This window comes from Podarcis pityusensis, assembly GCF_964106645.2.
Source record: "Podarcis pityusensis genome assembly, chromosome: 6".
Classification (NCBI taxonomy): Eukaryota; Metazoa; Chordata; class Lepidosauria; order Squamata; family Lacertidae; genus Podarcis; species Podarcis pityusensis.
The window spans coordinates 26,616,613-26,623,285 of NC_138030.1; the positions used below are offsets into that span (position 1 = coordinate 26,616,613).

General features: G+C 43.7%; 1 protein-coding gene across 2 annotated transcripts in view; it reads left to right on the plus strand.

Moving 5' to 3' along the window:
- The window catches only part of LOC308478990 (uncharacterized protein), a 377,493-nt gene that overhangs the window by 13,056 nt on the left and 357,764 nt on the right, over positions 1–6,673 (plus strand). The window lies entirely within an intron of this gene.

Consider the following 6,673-nt stretch of genomic DNA (forward strand, 5'->3'; position numbering starts at 1 on the left):
AGAGGACTACAATGGCAGCTCTGCTTGAACAACATGCCAAACACAAGCAACAAGACCAGCATGCTAATGTTATTTATACTGCTCAAGGACAGTATTACATCTTGCAAGAATAAAAAAGACGGTCCTGACTTTGGGACATACAGAACATTAAAGGAGCGTGAGCAAAAAGGGCTTAGCCAATAAAGGAGCACAGTGAAGTCCATCAACCTCTGACTCCCCACACCTATGTTGAGGTGAGGGAGGAAGAGATGAGCTATGTGGCTGCAGGGAAGAGTGGATTCATCTTTTGGTCTGCTTCTAGCTGCACTGTCGCCAAAGTTCAGCTCAGCCTTTTTACCAGTTCTGAGAAAGTATTGGTAGGAACTGGTAGGACTAATTCTTAGGACTAATCAGTGGTTTTTTTCTGGGGGTGCACAGGGGTACACATACCCCTAAACATTTTGTAAATCTTTGTACTTTTGTACATTTACTGTACAGTGGTACCTCGGGTTACAGACACTTCAGTTTATAGACGCTTCAGGTTACAGACTCTGCTAACCCAGAAATAGTAACTCGGGTTAAGAACTTTGCCGCAGGATGAGAACAGAAATTGCATGGCGGTGGTGCGGTGGCAGTGGGAGGCCCCATTAGCTAAAGTGGTACCTTAGGTTAAGAACAGCTTCAGGTTAAGAACAGACCTCCAGAACGAATTAAGTTCTTAACCCGAGGTACCACTGTATTTATTTTTCACAGTTTGAACTATAAAATGGTGATTTTCTTGAGTCAAAATGAGAGTACCCTTAAACACCCTAAACATTTTTTTTATATAGAAAAAAAGCACTGGGACCGATACCCACCACAAGAGCATGCTCCTATAGAGCTAGCAAATCAAATAACTGGGTCTATACCATAGTAGTGGGCTACAAAGGGACACTCAGAAATCTAAGCAAACCAAGGTGATACTAGCGCAGTGCTCCAAATGTTGTTGGACTACAGCTCCCATCATCCCCGACCACTGGCCATGCCAGGCTGGTGCTGATCGGAGCAGGAGTCCCAGTTGGCAATGACCCTGTGGTTCCCCTTTACCCTTTACCACTTCTAGGAGCACATAGGCCAGTCAGACCAAAAACCAAAACCAGCACTGCAGAATCCAACAGCGCTGGAAACGGTAAGTTGCTCTACCCAGAGGCTGGCAACCTTAAACAATCTGGCAGGTTGTACAAAACCCCGCCCTCGCCAAATAAGCTAGAAAAGGATTTCTCGTCAAAGGAAGAACAACTCCTAACAACCTACCTCGAGCAGATTCTACTTTCCCAGGATGCACTAATTGAAAGACTATCGACCATAAGGAACTTCCTTCCACCTCTAGCCCCGCCTCCTCCCATGGAATTTAATTACATCAATTGTAAATCAAAGCCTTTAACTAACGAGGAATGGACAACTTGTCGATATCTGGCACCAGAAGAAACGGGCTCTCCTACACCCCCACCAACAGCCCAGTCCAAATTGCAACAAATCGAACTAGTGGTGCCAGCGCCGGGAATTGGCCCAATCTTCATGGACTGCCGGGGAATCCTAGAAGCTATTCATGCAGAGGAATGAAATAAGGTCTTAGCGGGTGACTGCCTGAACAGACAAATTAATACCCCCAAATTAGCCTTTCCCCCGAATGGCTCACCCATTCCTCCGCATCGCGGCTCAATCAAGCCAAACCCAAAGGACCCGAGGAATCAGCAGCAGAAAACAGCTATGAGTGCCTGGAATCTAAAAACCCAAGAACCAACTACTGCCCTAAACATCATCTCCTGGAATGTTGCCGGCTGGTCCAGATGCCTCTCCCATTCTACAGACATTCCCTTCTACCGTCAAAACTTTAATATCATCGCTCTCCAGGAGAAGTGGGCGGCCGAAAATCCATCACTGGAAGGATACTACACATATGCAGCAAATCTGATGGGCCTGTGCACATCGCTGCTCTTCACAAAGTTTGACCGTGATAATCGACACCTGAAGCAGATATTGCCTGGAATCATGCAATCATCTCCCTTAATCATCTGTCTTAAACCAAACCCTCTTGTGGCTGTACTTACATGGTGCACTGGTCATTTGTGATCTCTCCTGCCATGAAGAGAGTTGAGTTATTACCTTGCTTCAGTAATTTGTTGGCAACCTGAAGACGCACAGGCTATAATATGTCCAGAGGCTACAGACGACCTGATCCCCATGAAGTCTGAACTGTCATGAGCTAACTTTTTAATAAAGATATATGAATTTACTTTAAAAAAAAAAAAAAAGGACCCTGTGGTTCCCCCAGTTGTGGAATGCTCTCCTAAAAGTCTCTATCATTCTTAACTTTCAGGAGGAATCTGAAAATATTCCTGCTTACGCGGGCATTTGGTGGCTATTGAACAGCGTTTGTGGCGATCTCACGATCTTTGGATGGAAGAATGTTTTCGACTGTAATTGCTTCTAACTGAAACTGCTTTTAGAGGTTTTGAATTGTAATTGTGTTCAGAATATTTTTCCTGTTTTCGTTTATAAATTGCGTATCTGTTTGCTGCCCTGCGCTCCTTGCGGAGGAAGGGCAGGGTATGAATTTGGTTTATAATGAGTAACAGCATCTGGAAGGCCACAGGCTTTGCGCCCTTGGGCTGGAGTATCAAGTCTGAGATGTTGCAGATGAGGCTCAACACTTCCACCACAGTTAGGAAGCCCACTGGGAGGCGGGCAGTTTCTCCGCCCAATCTTATTTCACATGGGTTGCTGAGAGGATAATACTGAAGGGGAAACTCGCAACAAAAAGTTGAGCAGTGCATTGGAAGACACAAGATCTACCCACCAGGGAAGAATGGCAGATGAAGCTGATGGACTACATGGAACTGGCGGAAATGACTGGTAGAATCCGAGACCAGGGATAAGAGTCGGTGGAAGAAGATTGGAAAAAATTTAAAGTATACTTACAGAAACATTGTAAAATTAATGAGTGTTAGAAGGATGCTGGAATGAAGCTATATGGTTTTAGTAGAAATGTAACAAAGAATTAAGTAAAAGCTGATTGACAACGGGCCAAAATGAAAAAATTTAAGGTTAGACCGTTAAGATAAATTATAGAACAAAAATTGAGAAAGATGGAAAGAATTTGCTGAAACAGTGAATTGAACTAGAATACAAAAAAAGGGAGGTGTGAGGAGGTCGATGAAACAAGTAAAGGAAAGGTAAAGATATGGAATATTGGATGTGTGTTTTAGGTTTTTTTTGTTTCTTTTTGCTGTATTGTTGTATTGCTTTTCTATGTTTTTTTTCTTTTTTATTGTTGTTGTTTTTCTTTTTCTGTAATTTTTAAACTTTTAATAAATATCATTTTAAAAAAAAAAGTTGAGCAGTGCAACCTCAGAGGGTGCTTGTGGGATACAGGGTAGTGACAGCAGATAGCCCCGCTGCTTCAAAATACCAAGGGTTGGTGTGACTTGACTTCATTTAAATAATTTTGAAAGGGGAAATTAGGAAATTACTGTAGCACACAGGAGAACAGTCACTGGTATCCTCAAAGCATGTGCATTAAGCTCAGCCCACCCTCACCCACCCTCAGAGGGAGCAATGCCAGGCCTAAAGGTGTGGTTAGATCGAGATTACGGAGAACCACTAGCCTTGCATGGTACATGTGCCAAACTGTAAGCTGTCAAGCAGGTACCATGTAACTCATATTTGTCTACTCTGAATGCGTCTTCTACTTATTATTAGAGGATAACTCAGTCGATAAGAGCATGAAACTCTTAATCTCAGCGTCATGGGTTCGAGCCTCACATTGGGCAAGTTTCCTGCATTGCAGGGGGTTGGACTAGAACAGGCATGTCCAACAGGTAGGTCGTGATCTACCGGTAGATCAGTGGACACCTGCGGTAGATCACTGGTAGATCATTGGCTCCCCCCAAAGAAGCTGAACAACTGTGGCTCCCCTGAAAAAACTCAACAACTTTGACCCGAACCCCCCAGAAAGGGGGAAGATCACTGCCAGTTTTTAACTCTAGTAGATCGCAGTCTCTTGGGAATTGGCCACCCCTGGACTAGAAGACCCTCATGGTACCTTGCAGCTCTACGGTTCTACAATTCTTTGGTTCTGAATGAATAAAAGAAAGGCCACATAATGGCACTTAGATGCCATGGAATTGCATTCTGCCTCACGACGCTGCACAAGCAAACCTCAGCGCTCTCTTCTCCCAAAATTTGCTCAAGGACATCTATCGCACACACCTCAAATGCTCCTATGAATCCACCACATGTTGTTCTAACTCTACCCACAGAGCAGCCAACTCCAAGAGACCAGCTTTAATTCTGCCAATGTGATTTATTTTAAGCCCCAGACTAAATAAAATGGAAGGGATGCAAGCTGGAAGCTGAGGTCACTGTGGCCTTTCAGAGCCACTCCTACCAGAAATACCTCGTTAATAACATTTAAGAATCACTTCACAATTTAGCTAAAGAAAAAGGCTTTGTAATACTTGAGAGCCGTTCTCTGATATTTTTGGTATCAAAGGCATTTTAAATGTATAACAAGATGTTCAGCATGCATCCGAGGTGGGTGGAAGAGGGGAAATGAACTGAAACAGGCATAAGTGTGCCAGCATTGGAGTGCCAGCTTTTGGCTTTGGCAACAGAATTCTTCCTTTTTCAGTTCATTGAACTGAATCTACTATGAGCAAAGCTCTCGCCCTCCACCCCTCACTGCACATGTAATGTTTACAAGCTATTACTAGGTTATAATTCTGTATGTAGCACTTATTATATTGTCTGCCTTCAGCAGAGATGCTGGTGAGCTTTGCACCAATGCTACTACCCAAGGGAGTTTGATCATGGGTACAGTCAACCTGTTCTTAGTGGAGAACCTACAGTCCATGGGTCAAATAAGGGCCATGGGGTTTGTGTTCCCCAAGCCTTATCCACCTGTCCTACAACTGATGTCATATCTAATGTCAGGTACAGGACAGGTAAAGTCACGGCTACAAAGGAACAATTGGAAGCTCCTGGTTGTTCTTTACAAATCTGTATGTGGCAACTTTCACAAGCCCCACTGGCATGGTGTAGTAGAGACGATCCCTGCTTAAAGCAGCATCAATCACATCCGATAGCACCAATCAATAGCACTTCTCAGTGGTGACATCAAGTCCCACTATGATCAGCTGGACTCTTCCCTTTGCAGCAATAGGAACTCAAGCCACTATGCACAAGAAAAATGTGCCACCTGGTCATTGTGATGCCATGTGATTGGCAGGTGAGCAGCCGCAACCACTTGTCAAAGTGGCCTGTCAAGGGTAGGGGACCTCAGGATCTGGCTGTTCCCCATCCCTGGTATAGTTTGAACGAATATGCATGTGGGTCCTTGGAGCAAAACTCTTGGGTGCATTCCTCCTCCTCCACTACCTGAAGGTAAGCCATGGTTTAGCTTAGTGTTAAATCAGAACTGGCTTATGGGTTGTTCCCCCCAAACTACAAGTAGTAATCCAGGAATAGACCTTGGCTACAGACCATGGTTTGTCTGAAGCAAGACAAACCAAAGGTTCAGGTTGACATGCAATACTAAGTCATGGCTTAGCTCTGGGTAGCTGGAGGATCGGGGAAAGGAGTGAAGTGCCACAATTTTTGCTATGAATACAAATATGCCTGCTTACTCACACTCAGCTATGGATTTAGCATTACTTCCAGTCCATGACACTGTATCAATCTTCCTCTCCTATCTACAAGAATATGGATGAAAAGGAGCACATTCTTCTCCCCCAAAAGGATGGGAGATCAGTCTACTCCCAGTCTGTGTCACTTTTGCATGTGTTCTGTTCTGTTCTGTTCAGTTCAGTTCAGCATTCAGTTGGGATGTTTAAAATTCTGCATGAAAACTTGCATTTGCGGGCAGTTATTCTTCTATCCTGTTTGATCAACACAAGGCTTACCACTAGTGCAAAAGCACTCCATCCCACCCCCAAATATGCTCCCTAGAACAGATTTAGAGAACATGCAAGGAGAGGAAGTTCCATTGCAAGCAGATGGAACTTACTTATTACTATGTTGAATACAATCCTATGTTTCAATATGTATTGCTAAATGCATTCTCTCACAACATAAATTTTGGTATGTTTTTGAAGCCAAAAGCTCATCCGAACATTTAGGAAATGCAAAGGCGGGTATGAGTCATGGCGAATCTGCTCAGTACTGGAGGCCCAGATAAGGTGAGTTCGTATAAGAATTCACAAAGATTGAATTCCTCAATTATCCCTGCTCCCAAGCGCAGCATTACTGCTGCTCAACTCTCTCCAAAACAGAAAGGAAAGGTGATCTGCATTCATCAGGATGTTCTGTAACTCCATATTAGAGCATTTGGTTTGCATGCAGAAGGTCCCAGTTTCCATCTCCTGGTAGGGCTGTCTGAAAAATCCTGGAGAGTCAGAGCTAGATAAACCAATATGTGCCTTGGGAATTTTCTATGATCCTGTTTTCTGCATTCTAGAATAGTAGCCCAGATACCTATTTTCAAGCATCATCTCTCTACTGGTTTCTGGCTAGGAAGAATTGTATCTTGAACCTAAAAGAAAATACGAGAGACAAACACACATGGTTGTTGTACTAAGCTGAGGAGGGAGCATACAGCCTGCCAGTGACAATCCTTTAAAAATGTAAGTAGTGCAGTGTCTTCTCGTTGCTTTTT